The 16,220-nt window shown below is 41.2% G+C and overlaps 1 protein-coding gene across 50 annotated transcripts in view; it reads left to right on the top strand.

The window, feature by feature from the left end:
• MLLT10 (MLLT10 histone lysine methyltransferase DOT1L cofactor) overlaps nt 1–16,220 on the top strand; it is a 217,751-nt gene that overhangs the window by 165,986 nt on the left and 35,545 nt on the right. The window lies entirely within an intron of this gene.

The raw sequence follows: 16,220 nt of genomic DNA on the forward strand, positions 1-16,220 counted from the left end.
AGAGATGGATTTCACACTGTTACCTAATTAGGTATGCATTTCTTACCCCTTTTCCATGCAAAAAATCTTTGAGTTTTCACATGCTAACAAGAGTCAGTTTGTAGCCTCTGAGTGCTTACAATGAAACTTTCCTTTTCAAGACTATTGGCTTTCTTTTTCTAAGATATATTTATTTACTTGAGAGACAGAGACATATAGTCATTTTCTTTTTTCTTTCTTTTTTTAAATATTTATTTATTTACTTGCAAGTTAGAGGGGCCAGTGCTGTGGCTCAGTGGGTTAACGCCCTGGCCTGAATCACTGGCATCCCATATGGGTGTCGGTTCTAGTCCTGGCTGCTCCTCTTCCCATCCAGCTCTCTGCTGTGGCCTGGGAAAGCAGTGGAAGATGGCCCAAGTCCTTGGGCCCCTGTACCTGCGTGGGAGACCCAGAGGAGGCTCCTGGCTCCTGGCGCAGCTCCGGCTGTTGCGGCCAATTGTGGAGTGAACAATCAGATGGAAGACCTCTCTCTTTCTGCCTCTCCTCTCTCTGTGTATCTCTGACTTGCAAATAAATAAATAAATCTTAAAAAAAAAAAGTTACACAGAGAGAAAGAGAGAAGCCTTGTATTCACTGGTTCATTTCCCAGTTGGCCTCAATGTCCGGAGCTGTGCTGATCCAAAGCCAGGAGCCAGGAGCTTCTTCTGGGTCTCCCTTGTGGGTGTAGGTCTCAAGGACTTGCCATACTCCACCAATTTCCCTGGCCATAGCAGAGAGCTGGATCAGAAGCAGCTGGAACTAGAACCGGCGCCCATATGGGATGCTGGCACTGCAGGCAGTGGCTTTACCCACTATGCCACAGTGCTGGCCCCAGATAGGCATAATTTTGATCTGCTAGTTCACTCCACAAATGCCCACAATCATCAGGTCTTGGGCAGGGTGATGCAAGAGCCAGAAACTCCATCATGTCTTTCACAAAGAAAAGAAGAGACCGGCCCAAGTGTTTGGGCCATCATCACTGAGCTGCAAAGGAGTGCGGATCAGCCAGGAATCAAACTTGTCCTCTGATATGGCTGGCTTAACCTGGTGCGTCACAAATCCAGCTACATTATTTTTTCAAAAACTTATTTCTTTATTTGAAAGGCAGAGGGAGAGAGAGAGAGAGAGAGGGAAAAAGAGTGAGCGAGAGAGAGGGAGGGAGGGAAGGAGAGAGAGAGTGTCACCCAACTACTGGTCTATTCCCCAGATGCCCACAACAGCCAGGAACTGTTAACTCAATCCAGTAGGATTGGAAGGGTACTTAAGTATTCAGCTATCACCTGAAACCTCCCAGAGTGCATATCAATGTGAAGCTTGAATCAGGAGCAGAGCTGAGACTTGATCACAGGCTTTTCAACATGTGATGTAGGTGTTTCACAAATGGCTCTCCCAGTTTGTTTTTGTTTTTCATTTGACAAGTATATTTAGCATATAGTTAATGCTTTTCTATATGTGAGATACTTGTTTGTTGTTTTGGAGAGATAAGTGTGTGCTACAAATGGATCATACCATTGGGGGACCACAGAATCTAAAGGAATAGGAGTATGTATATTAACAATAGTTATAAGAGTTAGTTATAACTTATACAATATATTACATTATATTATATTATACAATATAATAGGAGTTCAATGTTTGGGAAAACTACTTTGAACTGATGGAATGAGATGTCCAGAAAATGTAACATTTGACCTGGTGCTTAAAGATTGTATAGAATTTAGGTATTTGGAGATATCAATTAGAACTGAATTCCCAGTCTCAAGTACACAGCACAAGCAGTGTCACAAAAGTGAAAACACATTAGCTGTATAATGTGGCAGTGATATTGATATTTGATATGAGAATTCTGAAAAATAATAAACTTGGCTGTTAGGCCAAGGAGTTGAAAGTGAAAATAGTTGATATTTGAGTTGGAAAAAGCCATGATAAAATCTGTTCATTAGGAAGGTTCATCTAGTACTAGCATATAAAATTTAAAAGTTCTGATGCTGAAATGGAGAAACCAAATAAAGTTGTTATTGTCAATACAGATTTACTAAGGGCCTTAGTGAAGATGAATGTCAGACTGATGAGATACTTTATTCAAGAAGAACTGGTAGTTGTGTTCAGTTAATTTAATTTAGCATGCAGATATATTGGGCATGAAATAAAATTGGAACAAGTCCATATATGGATAATGACTGAAACTCTGAGATGGTCACTGCTGATAAATGTTTTTTGAGAAGACAAAAGAGGTTCTATCAGGTTATTTTAAAATATGGAAGTCTTAACAGGTGTAAAGGAAGACGCTAGAGAGATAAAGTGTTAAGTTTCCAAAGAGTGATATTGATGGACTAAAAATCTGGAAAAGTTGAACACGTAGAAAAATTATGCTTGAGGGAATATACAGAGGCTAGCAATGAAACATTCGGTATTTTGTATTAATGCATGTTTAAATTACTAGAAATTTTAAAAATATCAATTATTTCTTTCAGATATTTGTGGTAACTTGAATGTGTTTGCAAAAGTATTTTCTTTTCAGTATACTTCAGAATAGTGCTTCAGTGATTAAAAGGATCCTTATTTATCACTCTTATATTTGAGGATTAAACTTATGAGCTACAGTTATTTCCTTTTGTAATTCTCTCTTCTTTCTTGTATTCTTTATCTGAAATACCTCTTTGAGTTAGAATGGGTTTTTTTTTTTTTTTTTTTTTTTGGCTTTCATCCTGTGCTCTGCCTACCTCTTACTGAATCAGTCACAACCACTCCCATTTCCATATATATATGGAAATACATATATATATATGTATATGTATATGTAGAGAGAAAGAGATAAGATTTTATTTGAAAGGTAGAGCTACAGAAGAGGGAGGGAGAGAGAGAGAAAGGTCTTCCATCCTCTGGTTCACTCTCTATTTTTTTTTATTTTTTATTTTTTTACAGGCAGAGTGGACAGAGAGAGAGAGACAGAGAGAAAGGTCTTCCTTTGCCGTTGGTTCACCCTCCAATGGCCGCTGTGTCCGGCGCACTGTGCTGGTCTCCTGTGGGGTGCAGGGCCCAAGCACTTGGGCCATCCTCCACTGCACTCCCTGGCCACAGCAGAGAGCTGGCCTGAAAGAGGGGCAACTGGGAAAGAATCCGGCACCCCGACTGGGACTAGAACCCGGTGTGCTGGCGCCGCTAGGTGGAGGATTAGCCTATTGAGCCACGGCGCTGGCCGTCTGGTTTACTCTCTGAATGGCCACAATGGCCAGAGCTGGGCTGATCCAAAGCCAGGAGCCAGGAGTTTCTTTTAGGTTTCCTATGTGGGTGCAGGGACCCAAGGACTTAGGCCTTCTTCTACTGCTTTCCCAGGCCATAAGCAGAGAGCTGGATTGGAAGAGGAGCAGACGGGACACAAACTGGCCCCCATATGGGATGCCTGGGCTGCAGGTGTTAGCTAAGCTTACTTCGCTGCAGCACTGGCCCCTATTTCTAATTAATGAATGTGAAACTTTCTAGTAATGACTTTTATATTTCTTCTTCCTCATGGCTACTATGTTGATTTAGATCTTTATCTTTCACCTAGTGCATTATAGTAACCTTTGTTTTTGTCACTATACCTAACACCTGGTATGTTGACTTAAACTAGTAACTCAGAAGTTAAGGTAAAGAAGGATGTCATAAGCTGGCGCCGCGGCTCACGAGGCTAATCCTCCGCCTGCGGCGCCGGCACACCGGGTTCTAGTCCTGGCTGGGGCGCCAATTCTGTCCCGGTTGCTCCTCTTCCAGTCCAGCTCTCTGCTGTGGCCCAGGAGTGCACTGGAGGATGGCCCAGGTACTTGGGCCCTGCACCCATATGGGAGACTAGGAGGAGGCTCCTGGCTTCGGATTGGTGCATCGTGCTGTCCGCAGCACGCCGGCTTTAGTGGCCATTTTGGGGGATGAACCAACGGGAAAGGAAGACCTTTCTCTCTGTCTCTCTCACTGTCTAACTCTGCCTGTCAAAAAAATAAAATAAAACAAAGAAGAATGTCATAAAAGCATTTACGATAAAAATTTAACTCTCAAGAATGTCAGTGTTGTTTGTCTTACTCTTCTTAAGATAATCTTTTTTGGGAAAACAAATCATAATTGGAAATTGCTTCATCAGTGAATTTGACATCAGAATGATTATAGATTATATTTAAAGGTTACTTCCATCTTGATAACTTTTTTCTTTTTTTAAACGATATGTTTATTTGTAGTTATTTTTAAGGTTGAGAGAGAGGGAGAGAGAAAGAACAAGAACCTCTCCAAATACATACAATAACCAGGCTGGGCAGTCTAAAACCAGGAGCCCCGTTGGTCTCCCATGTGAGTTAAAGACCAAAGCACCTGATCCATCACCCTCTGCTTCTGAGGGTGTGCATCAGCAGAGAGCTGGAACTGGAAATAGAGCCAAGGCTTGAACCAAGGCACTCCTAACTGCTGTGTGTTCCAGGCACCCTTTCACGTTAACGTGTAGTCTGGTTTGTGGAAAACTATTTCCCAATCATGTTAATTAAATCTGGAGATACACATCATGTCTTATTGGTGGGCTGTTTTGCTGTGTTTCTCTTTTAAGGATCTGTGTGTTTGTATATCTCCATTTCTGACAGAATAGTATATTTATGTAATACCAGGTAGGTATTTGGAATTCTGTTACTTGGAGTTTGTTTTCTGTCATGCATATTATATTAGGAGTAACAAATATTTTTCATTCACAATGTGTAACAGAGTGGCATGGTGGCACAGTGTTTATGCTGCTGCCTGGGATGCTTGCATCCTACAGTGTAGTGCCAATTTAAGTCCAGGTTCTTCTGTTTCTGATCCAGCTTCCTGCTAATGTACTCGAGAAGACAGTGAATGAGAACTCAAGTAATTGAGAGACCTGGATGCAATTTTGGGCTTCTGACTTCGGCTTAGCATAGCTCTGGCTGTTGTTGGCACTTTCTCTCCCTCCCTGGCTTTATTCCTCTGTCCTGTTCTCTCTCTGCTCTTCCCACATCCTTCCCCCCACTCCTTTTCTTTCTCCTTTTCTTCTTTCTACCACTCTGCCTTTCAAATAAATAAATAAATAAATAGTATGAAAATAGTTCACCAGGAATGGCTATACAGAAAGGAATTTCTGTCTTAAAAAAACTAATTTATTTTGGAAATAATAGAACATCTGATTTTCCTCTCAGATGAATCCCAAAAGAGAGAAAACAAGTCAACATCATAGACATAATACAGTACATAAGGGCAGATAACAGTAATATGAAATAGAATATTAAAAAGAAATAAGTGAAATTTTAGATACAAAGAACTGTATTCATTAAAAAAACATAACAGGGGCCGGTGCTGTGGCACAGTGGGTTAACGTCCTGGCCCAAAGGGCCGGCATCCCATAAGGGTGCTGGTTCAAGACCTGGCTGTTGCACTTCCCATCCAGCTCTCTACTATGGCCTGGGAAAGCAGTGGAAGATGGCTCAAGTCCTTGGGCCCCTGCACCACGTGGGGAGAAGCTCCTGGCTTCAGATCAGCTCAACTCCAGCTGTTGCAGCCAATTAGGGAGTGAACCATCTGATAGAAGACTTTCTCTCTCTCTCTCTCTCTCTCTCTCTCTCTCTCTCTCTCTCTTTTTCTGCCTCTCCTTTTATCTCTGTAACTCTGACTTTTGAATAAATAAATAAATATTAAAAAGAGCACAATAAATTGAATAAATAATACAGTGGATACAAATAATAAAATAATGGGTAAATCAGATGAATGAAATTCTGCAAAGAAGGAAATGAACCAAGATTGTGTGCATGAATACTTGCATGTGTGTATATGTATACACTTATAAAGCAAAACTTGGAATATGGAGAATAGATGTAGAATCCAAATAACAGGAGCCCCAGAAGGGAATGAGTAAAAATGGAGAGGAGGAAATAATTCAAAGAAACAGAGATAAGATTCATTTTAAAAATAGAGATCTTGGTTGAAACATCCAATAGAATGCCAAAGGGAAGACTGAAAGAAAAATCCTCATCTAGGCACATTATAGGAAAATTTTAAAATGTTACAGAAAAAGGAGAGAATTCTAAAGTATGAGTGGTTAATATTGAATTATCTTTTAAGGAGAGAAATCCAAAATGACTTAACAGAAAAAGTGACTTCTGTCATAAGGAAGTACACAAAACCTGACAAGGCTAGACTTAAAGAGCTATTATTAAAGCAGAAAAAAGAAGTACTCCGAATGTAAAAATTATACTCATATTTCTTGGTTTAAGATAAACTTTTTTAGAGATTATATATTTATTTGAAAATTAGAGTTATGGAATGGGGTGGGGACACAGGGTGAGATCTATCTTGCATTCAGTGGTTCACTCCCCAGATGGCTGCAACGGCCAGAATCTGGCTAAGCCAAAGCCAGGAGCCAAGGGCTTCAAACAAGTCTCCCACATGGGTGACAGTGCTTAAGTACTTGGGCCCTCTTCTGCTGATTTTCTCAGGCCATTAGTAGGGAGTGGGATCCCAAATGGGGCAACTGAAACTCAAAGTGGAGGACCATATGGAATGTCACGTCGCAGGCAGTGGCTTTATTTACTATGCCACAATACTGACCCCAAGAAAGAATTTTATGTATTTATTTGAAAAACAGACAGATTTGCCATCTGCTAGTTTACTCTCCATTGCCTGCAATAGCTGGAGCCCATCCAGGCCAAAGAACTCAATTAATTTCATGATTGGGAGGGACTTAAGTACTTGAACCATCACCTGCTGCCTCCCAGGATGTGTACACATTAGCTGGAAACTTTGAGAATGGAGCTGTGCATTGAACTATAGAACTTCAATATTGAGGTGTGACTATCCCAAGCTGTTTCAACCTTTGTGTCAAACCACCTGCCCCATGCATTCATATTTCTTTACGGCATCTTCTGCCTTTAATCAGCAGTGATATTTTAGAAGTTTATACAGCTAAATTTGGAATTCTGTGTTACATTTCTAGGACACAAAAACCAGAATATGAAATCGTCTGTACCTTAGGCATAAGATAATATATACATGGTAAAGGAGTCACCTTCTTATTGCATGTTTCTTGTTTTCATTATGCTCATATTCTTTTTGAGTCAGAAATATAAAAATACTTACCAAATAAAATGTTTAAATTCTCATGATAGTTATATTAAAGTTTCAAAAAGAGTATTTTCATTGTCTCCATTTTCTAAAATTGAATGTTTCATTATTTTATGTTTTTATTTAAAACAGAAAAATATTAAGAATTCCAGATTGTTTAATAGTTACCACATCTAATAATATTACATTTTCATTTTAGTTGCCCTACCTCCCCTAGTGTTCCTTTTAATTCCTTAAGAAATAAATCACTGTGTAATGTATTTCATGATGTTAATCATTTTGGCTTATGATCGGTGTTAATTTAGGTTTGTCTCATCTCTTCTTAGTTGAAGTATTCTACTTAATTAACCTGACTACCCATACCTTTGCATTGCATCTGAGCTAAGTGTTTCTAAAGAGAAAGTCACACCAAATATGTAGAATTCATATCATTATAGATGCATGATAACAACCTCATCTGACATTTAAATTACTTTACAAGACCAGTATACTTTTCTGGGTAACTTTTACTTTCTGCCATGTTGAAGAAATTTTTTTTTTCCTATTCCTTCATAATCTTTTCTCCCCTTTATTCCATATACAGAGCATAGGCCAAATGGGACAACCCTCCTCATTCTCTCCCTATACTGTTGTGCTTGGTTTTTGTCATTAGTGCATGTGATTTCCCCGGGGGTGGGGGAGGGTATGTGGATGTATTTGTAGCTGGGGGTGGTGTGTGGTGTTCATGGTCTACTTGTTTTTGGTAGAAGAGTAAACCCTTTGAATGTCTCAGCTATATTAACAAAATCTCATCCGTTTTCAGCCTTTCTCACATTAGAGGCCCTAGGTCTCATCTCATTTCCTTGTGGACGTTAAAAACCAAAGTTCATGCATTAATGAGTGGGCTGATTCCTTATATTTAAGCTTAAGTTTTCAAGGTTCCTCTTCATTTTTGACCCCTAGGGATTTCTCTGAGATTCTTTGAATCATAAGTATTCATTTTTAGGTAACTACAATCTTTTTAAGATTTATTTATTTGAAAGAATAACAGGAAGACTTGGACAGTGAGAGAGAGTGTGTGTGAGCATGCTTGCTTTTTGTTCACTGATTCACTCACTGAATGGCTGTAGTGGCCAGAGTTGGGCCTAGCTGAAGCCAGGAACCAGAAACTCCATCCAGGTCTTCCACATGGGTATCAGGGGCCCAGGTAGGTGGGCCATTATCTGCTTGTTTCTCTGTGCATCAGAAGGAAGCTGGATCAGAATCATAGTATCTGGCACTGGATCTTGCACTCTGATCTGGGATGCCAGTGTTGCAAGTGCCAGCTGAACTTGCTGTGCCACAGCTAGCCCCTTTTAAGTAACTTTAATTAAAAGGTTTTACATAATCTAGTCTGCTCTATTGCAAGAAACAGAAATTCCTCCAGTGATTTATTTTTCAAACCACATGGTACTGGGCTGTGTAATTGCCATTTCACTCAGGCCAGAAATGGCTTTCATTGTTGCCAAATCAGTCAATATTTTCCCATCCTCGGTTAGATGACCTTTTAGTAGATCTGCCTGTGTTGAGCAATTCCTATTAGGAGCGACTTCTTTTTAAATTTTTCTTCTGTTTTCTTGCTTTTGTAATATTAATACTTAACTTGATTGTCCTTGTGTTTCAACTGTTTCTTTTTATTGTTCCTGTGACTTATCTTTGTCCTAATTTAGTGTTGAAATTCCTTGAATCTTTGCTTTTCTTCATAATTCTCACCAAGTTTTAGTCAATCAGAATCTTTTTATTTAAGTATTGTGATAGCTATATAAGTTATCTGATTACACTCTTCCATTGTCTTTCAAGGCATTGTCCATACTGCAGCCAAATGATCTTATAAAAACATAATTCCAGAGCCGGCGCCGTGGCTCAATAGGCTAATCCTCCACCTTGCGGCGCCGGCACACCGGGTTCTAGTCCCGGTCGGGGCGCCGGATTCTGTCCCGGTTGCCCCTCTTCCAGGCCAGCTCTCTGCTATGGCCAGGGAGTGCAGTGGAGGATGGCCCAGGTGCTTGGGCCCTGCACCCCATGGGAGACCAGGAAAAGCACCTGGATCCTGGCTCCTGCCATCGGATCAGCGCGGTGCGCCTGCTGCAGCGGCGGCCATTGGAGGGTGAACCAACGGCAAAGGAAGACCTTTCTCTCTCTGTCTCTCTCTCTCACTGTCCACTCTGCCTGTCAAAAATAAAAAATAAAAAATAAAAAAAAAAAAAAAACATAATTCCAGCCTAGTGGTTAAGATGCCTGCATCCCATAGCAGAGTGCCTGCATTCACGTCCTGGCTCTGTTTATGATTCTAGCTTTTTGCTAATGTGCCCCCTTGAGAGGCAGCAAGTGATGGCTTAAGTAGTTGTGTCCCTGCCACCTACATGGGAGACTTGGATTGTGCTGTAGGCTCCCAGCTTCAGCTTTGGCCAAGCTCTAACTGTGGTGATCATTTGAAGGATGAACCAGTGAATGGGAACTGGCAGCCTATCCATCTGTTTCTCTGTTTCTGCCTCTCAAATGAATACAAATAAATAATTTTTAAAATAGATATAATTCTAATCATGTTAATTTCCCATTTTATTCATTTTTTAGTTATTTTTTTTTCCATTTTAGTTTAAAGGGGAGAAAAAGATCTTCCATCTGCTAGTTCACTCCCCAAAGTTCATAACAGTTGGGACTGGGCCAGGCCAAAGCCAGAAGCCCAGAACTCAATCCGCATGGGTGGCAGGGACCCAAGTACTTGAGCCATCATCTTCTGCCTTCTATGTACACATTGTAGGAAGCTGGAATTGGAAGTGGAGATGGGACCCAAACCCAGGTATTTCCCCCCCGCCCCTTGAGATTTATTTATTTGAGAGGCAGAATTAGAGAGAGGGATGGAGGATGGGGAAGAGAGAGAGAACAAGCCTGGAAATCCATTTAGTTCTCCCACGTGAGTGGTAGGTTCCCAGTATTTGGGTCATCACCTATTGTTTTCCCAGGCACATAAGCAGGGAGCTGGATTGAAAGCAGAGCAGCCAGGATTCAAACTGTCACTCCCTTTTGGGATGCCAGCATTGCAAGTGGTGGCTTAACCTACTGTATCTGGCCCCAAACCAGGTATTCTGACATGGTATCTTGCATCTCACTGGTATCTTAACCACTGTGCTGAATGCTCACCCTATGATTTAAACTCTTTAATGTCTCTCCTTTAGGATGAAATTAAAATATTGTTTATTGGCCTGTGAGACTCTGCGTGAGCTGGCCGTTTGCTTTATCCGAAGTCTGTCTTTCTTTATAGATTTATTTATTTGAAAAGTAGAGCCACAGAGAGGCTGGTTTACTTCCCAAATGGCTGTAATAGTCAGGTCTGTGTCAGTTCAAAGCCAGGAGCCAGAAACTGTCTTTTTTAAAGATTGATTGATTGATTTAAAAGGGAGAAAGAGATTGATTTTTCCCTCGTGTGTGTGTGTGTGTGTGTGTGTGTGTGTGTGTTTTCCCCCCCAAATGGCAGCAATAGCCAGGACAAAGCTGGGAGCCTGGAACTCCATTCTGGTCTTCCACTTAGCTGATAGGGTCCTGTGTGTTTGGGCCATCTTATGCTTTCCCAGATGCATTAGGAAGCTGGAATGGAAGCAGAGTATCCAGGACTTGACCTGGCACTCCAAAATGGATCCCAGCAACAGTGTACTAGCATTGACTTAAATCACTACACTGTACTATAATGGTGGGTTTATTGTATATAAGCCTGACAAGTCAGTTCTGTAAAATTTAAATCCCCCTCCCCTGAATTTGGAGATGAGCTGTCATTTCGGGAATTAATGGTAAAAATCCTGTCTGAATCCTCTGGAACGATACAAATAGGAATAGTTTGAATGGTTAGATAAGCAAGAATTAATTAGCAGGTTCCTAATACTACTACCATTAGACAAATTCAGGTCTGACAGTTTTCAAGCATTTTGAATGCATATTCAACATTTAAATTCCTAGGAGGAACAGTTAGATTTTCTTTGTTAAGATCACATGTTCACTCCATGAGCTTACAGTATATGAAATGTTTGAGGGGTACTTCCCTAATAGAAAATAGGGTGCTATTTGGAAAAGGGCAGGTAAAGACACAGAAATTATCTCTCTGACTTGCTTCAATTTAGTTTAGTTTAGGCCTTCCTTGCAAAAGGCCTATTTTACACTGAAAATCTCATATTCTGTCATAGCACATTCTGTTTTTTTCATCATAGCATGAATTAATTGTTTGATTAATGTTTCTCTCCTTCACCTTTGAGCTTCATGAAAGAAGGGGTGGTCTGTTTTCTTTGTAGTATCTTTGGCATCTGGTATTGTGTACTGGTACAAGGTGCACATGAGTTTTGTAGAGAATTACAAAATGAAACCAACCATGCAACTCTACGTAATTAATGATATTATAGCATCTTATAAGATTTTTTAGTGAAATAGAAAATATATGTACCATAGTTCTCTCTCATCCATGTTTCTGCTTTTTTCTTTTTTTTTTTTAAATTTATTTCACTTTTAAACTTTATTTCCAAGAGTTACAGACAGAGAGGTCTTCCACCTTCTGGTTCTCTCCCCTGAAGGCCACAACTTCCTGGGCTAAATCTGGCCAGGAGCCCAGACTCCATCTGGGTCTCCTGGGTGGGTGACAGGGATCCAGGCACTTGGACCATCTTCGGCTGCTGTCCCAGGCGTATTAGCAGGGAACTGGATCCTGAAGTAGAGCAGGCAGGTCTGAATTTTGCAATAATATGGGATGCTGGCATTGTAGGCAGCTTAATCTGCTATGCCAACACTGCTGCCTCCATGGTTTCACTTCTGTCACCAACATTTTCAGCTGTGATTTGAAAATATTAAATGGAAAATTAATGAGACAATGCATAAATTTTAAGTTGCTTGCTTCTTTATATAGCATGATTAAGTTGTGCATTGTCTTGTTCTATCCTTGCTGGGTATCTTTTTGTCCCATATAGCCATGCCGTACACATTGCCTGCTTGTGTATTATTTAGTAGCTATCTTGGTTATCTGATCAATTGTTGCAGTATCACAGTGACGTTCATTTTGCTTGATAAAGCCTCCAAAGCACAAGAGTAATGATGGGAAGGAGGCACCAGGACGTAGAATATAGAAGTACAGCATAGGAGCTATATTATGGCATGATGGGTTTGGCCGCTGCCTGTGACACCAGTTATGAGTGCCAGTTCTAGTCCCAGCTGCTCTGCTTGCAATTTAGCTCCCTGCTGATGTTGCACCTTGGAAGGTAGCAGAGGATGGTACAAGTATTGGGCTCCTGCCACCCAAGTGGGAGACCTGGATGGAGTTCCAGCCTCCAGGCTTCTGCCTGGCCCAGAACTGTTCATCTGTTCAGTTAACATGTATAACTTCTACCGTTTTGGAATCTATAATGTATTTCTTCAGATATGTCTTTATTAGTTCCTAATTTATCATGGTATCTTTCGGTTTTTCTAGCATAGTACATGATTAGAGTTTACATTCATGTATTTGTTTTATTGTTTGCCTTCCTAATTACATTTTAAATTCCAGGACAGCAGCAATCTTACCTGTCTTTTCCCTACTTTATTCCCTGCTCCTACTACAGTGCCTGATTCTTAGTAATTACTCACAATATATTTGTTTGGTAGATATGGATGGATGAATGAACGAGTGAGTGAATCCATATGTCATTGCCATTTCCATATCATTCTGTATCTTTATTTCTATTCTCTTTTCCTCGGTTTTAAAGATTTATTTATTTATTTGAAAGGGAGAATTACAGACAGAGGTGGAGAGGCAGAGAGAGAGAGAGAGAGAGAGATCGATCATCCATCTGCTGATTCACCCCCTAAAAGGCCACAACAGCCAGGGCTGAGCCAGGAGGAAGCCAGGAGCCAGGAGCTTCATCTGGTCTCTTGTGAGGGTGCAAGGGCCCAAGGATTTGGGTCATCTTTTGCTGCTTTTCCTAGGCTTATTAGCGGGGAGCTGGATTGCTCCTCTTCCAGTCCAGCTCTCTGTTGTGGAAGAGGAGCAACTGGGACTAGTACCCGGTGCCCCAACCGGGACTATAACCCGGGGTGCCGGCAAACCCGGGGTGCCGGCACCGCAGGCGGAGGATTAGCCAAGTGAGCCACGGCGCCAGCCAATAAATCTTTCAAAAAAAAAAAAAAAGAGAGAGAACAGGGGCTAGCACTGTGGTCTAAAGGGAAGGCAGCGGAGGATGGTCCCAGTGCTTGGGCCCTGCACCTGCATGGGAGACCAGAAGGAAGCTCCCGGCTCCTGGCTTCGGATCGGCCATTAGGGGAATGAACCAATGGAAGGAAGACCTTTCTGTCTGTCTCTCTCACACTGTCTATAACTCTTTCTCTGTCTCTCTCTCTCTCTCACTGTGTAACTCTGCCTGTCAAAAAAAATTTTTTTTAATTTTTTTATTTGAAAGGCAGAATTACAGAAAGGGAGAGGCAGAGGCAGAGAGAGGTCTTCCGTCTGCTGGTTCTCTCCTCACGTGGCTGCAATGGCCAGGCCGAAGCCAGGAACCAAGAGCTTCATCTGGTTCTACCACATGGGTGCAGTGACCCCAGCACTTGGGTCATCTTCTACTGCTTTCCCAGGTGCGTTAGCATGGAGCTGGATTGGAAGTGGAGCATCCAGGACTTGAACCAGCACTTGTATGGAATGCCAGTACTGTAGTTAGTGACTTAACTTCTTGTGCCACAGCATCAGCCCTGTTATATTTCTACTCTGTATCCTGAACGAATAAGTTTATTTTCTTCAAACTTGTGTGTTATCGGATTTAGTTCTGTATATTCCAGTGAATGTCACATTACTTTGGATTATAATAGTATATGATTTGGAAAAGATGTAAAAAGAGTGAAGTTGAATAAAAGCATATACAAATACTTTAAGGGGCATTATTTGCCTTGTGAAGAACTATATAGGGGTCTAAGTAAACTGTTGATGCTCTGTAAATTATACCTGAGGTACAAGGTAGTTATGGGAAATTAGTTGTCTTCATTTCCAAAACTGTATTTCCAAGGTTAAGTCCTTCTGCCTTAAAATGAGAGGAAAGGGCTGGCTTTGTGATGTAATAGTTTAAGCTTCTGCCTGTAGTGCCTGCATTCCATATGGGCACCTGTTCTAGTCCTGGCTGTTTCACATCCCATCCAGCTCCCTTCTCATGGCCTGGGAAAGTAATAGAAGATGGCCCAAGTGCCTAGGGCCCCTGCATGCATATGGGAGACCTTGAAGAAGCTCCTGGCTCCTGTATTTGGATCAACCCAGCTCTGGCTGTTGTGGCCACTTGGGTCTCTTTTCTTTTATTTATTTATTATTTATTTATTATTTATTTATTCATTTATTTATTTTGACAGGCAGAGTGGACAGTGAGAGAGAGAGACAGAGAGAAAGGTCTTCCTTTGCTGTTGGTTTACCCTTCAGTGGCTGCTGCGGCCGGCGCATAGCGCTGATCCAATGGCAGGAGCCAGGTACTTATCCTGGTCTCCTATGGGGTGCAGGGCCCAAGCACTTGGGCCATCCTCCACTGCACTCCTGGGCCACAGCAGAGAGCTGGCCTGGAAGAGGGGCAACCGGGACAGAATCCGGCGCCCCAACCGGGACTAGAACCCGGTGTGCCGGAGCCGCAAGGCGGAGGATTAGCCTAGTAAGCCGAGGCGCCGGCCCACTTGGGTCTCTCTTCCTCTCTGTAACCCTGCCTTTGAAATAAATAAGTCTTTTTTTTTTTAAAAAAAGAATGTCTATAAAAAAGGCAGATTTACAGATCAGGGGGGTGGGAGGGAGGAAGACTCTTCCATCTGCTGTTTCACTTCCCGAATTGCTGCAAATGCCAGTGCTGGGCCAGACTGAGAACAGTAGTCCTGAATTCCTTCCTGGTCTGCTATGTGGGTAGCAGGGGCTCAGATATTTGGGTGATGTGCTGCTGCTTTCCCAAGTGCATTTGTAGAGAGCTGAATTGGTTGTGGAGCAGCCTGGATTCTAATTAGCTTCACTATATGGGGTGACATCATTATAAGCAGTGGCTTAACCCACTGTCCCACAACACTAGCCCCCAATTTCTTGTTTCTCTAGCTCTTCATCTGAATCTTTCTTTGATTAGTTCTGTACTTTATATAATGTACTTGTTAGGGTACCTTGTATTTCTCTCCTGTATCTTCATAGCTAAGCTCACTTAAGCTGAGACCCTAAGTTCTTTAAAGGTAGAATTCTTTTCTATTGTTTTGTTATCTGCAGTGCTGTTTTAATAATATAAAAATTACTAAATATTTGTTGAATGAGCTATATTGTAAGCAGATTTTATGTGTTTTTTATTTAGCTGTATGCCTTTCCTTTGGCATGTTCAGTTTATAAATATTTACTTCATTAATATGCTGTCTCTTTCCTGTCCTTCACAGTGAAACTTCTTAAGAGTTGTCTTGCCAAGTTTTATTGCCACATTTGGTGACTCTTTTTTTTTTTTGGTGGCCTTATCTTAAATGACCAGTAGAGTTGTTTGACCTTTTCCTTTGAAATTCTTTTAGTGATTTCTAGGATTTCTGTTACTTAGTTTACTATGTTACCCTTTGTGGCCTGTTTTTCTTTGTGCTTTAAATGGTAGTATTTTCTAGGGTCCTGTCTTTAGTCCTGTTCTCTTGATCATGCTGAGAACTTTCCCTTGGTGATCTCATTTTTGTTCCTGGCTTTGCCCAATGTCCGTATCAGAAGTTGTAAATTAAATGCTTATAGGGGTCCGGTAGGTAACATAAATCAACAAAGAGGTGAGTGTCATAGTGAAGAGCAGTGGGAACTGTGGCCGATTAAAGCATCTATGTCCTGTTCAAAGCTCCAGACAGAATATTGCTATTTCAGAATATGGTATCCAATGTTGGCAGATTTTCAGTTTTTCAAAAAAAATTAGGAATCTAGATTTTTAAATCTGAAATTTCCAAATTTATAAATAGGAGCAGCCTGTTAAAATTTGCAGCCACTGTACAGGCAATGGCAATTCATTTTAGTCTTGTTAGTTTACTTACTGTGCTTCTAACTCTGAGAGTGTTTCGACGTCTGATTTTTGTGCTGAGCTTCCAGCTTATTCTATTGACTGTAGGAATTCCATGTCTTTCAGATGTCTCAAAGC

This window comes from Oryctolagus cuniculus, chromosome 13, assembly GCF_051225735.1.
Source record: "Oryctolagus cuniculus isolate XC-2025 breed Fujian yellow rabbit chromosome 13, ASM5122573v1, whole genome shotgun sequence".
Classification (NCBI taxonomy): Eukaryota; Metazoa; Chordata; class Mammalia; order Lagomorpha; family Leporidae; genus Oryctolagus; species Oryctolagus cuniculus.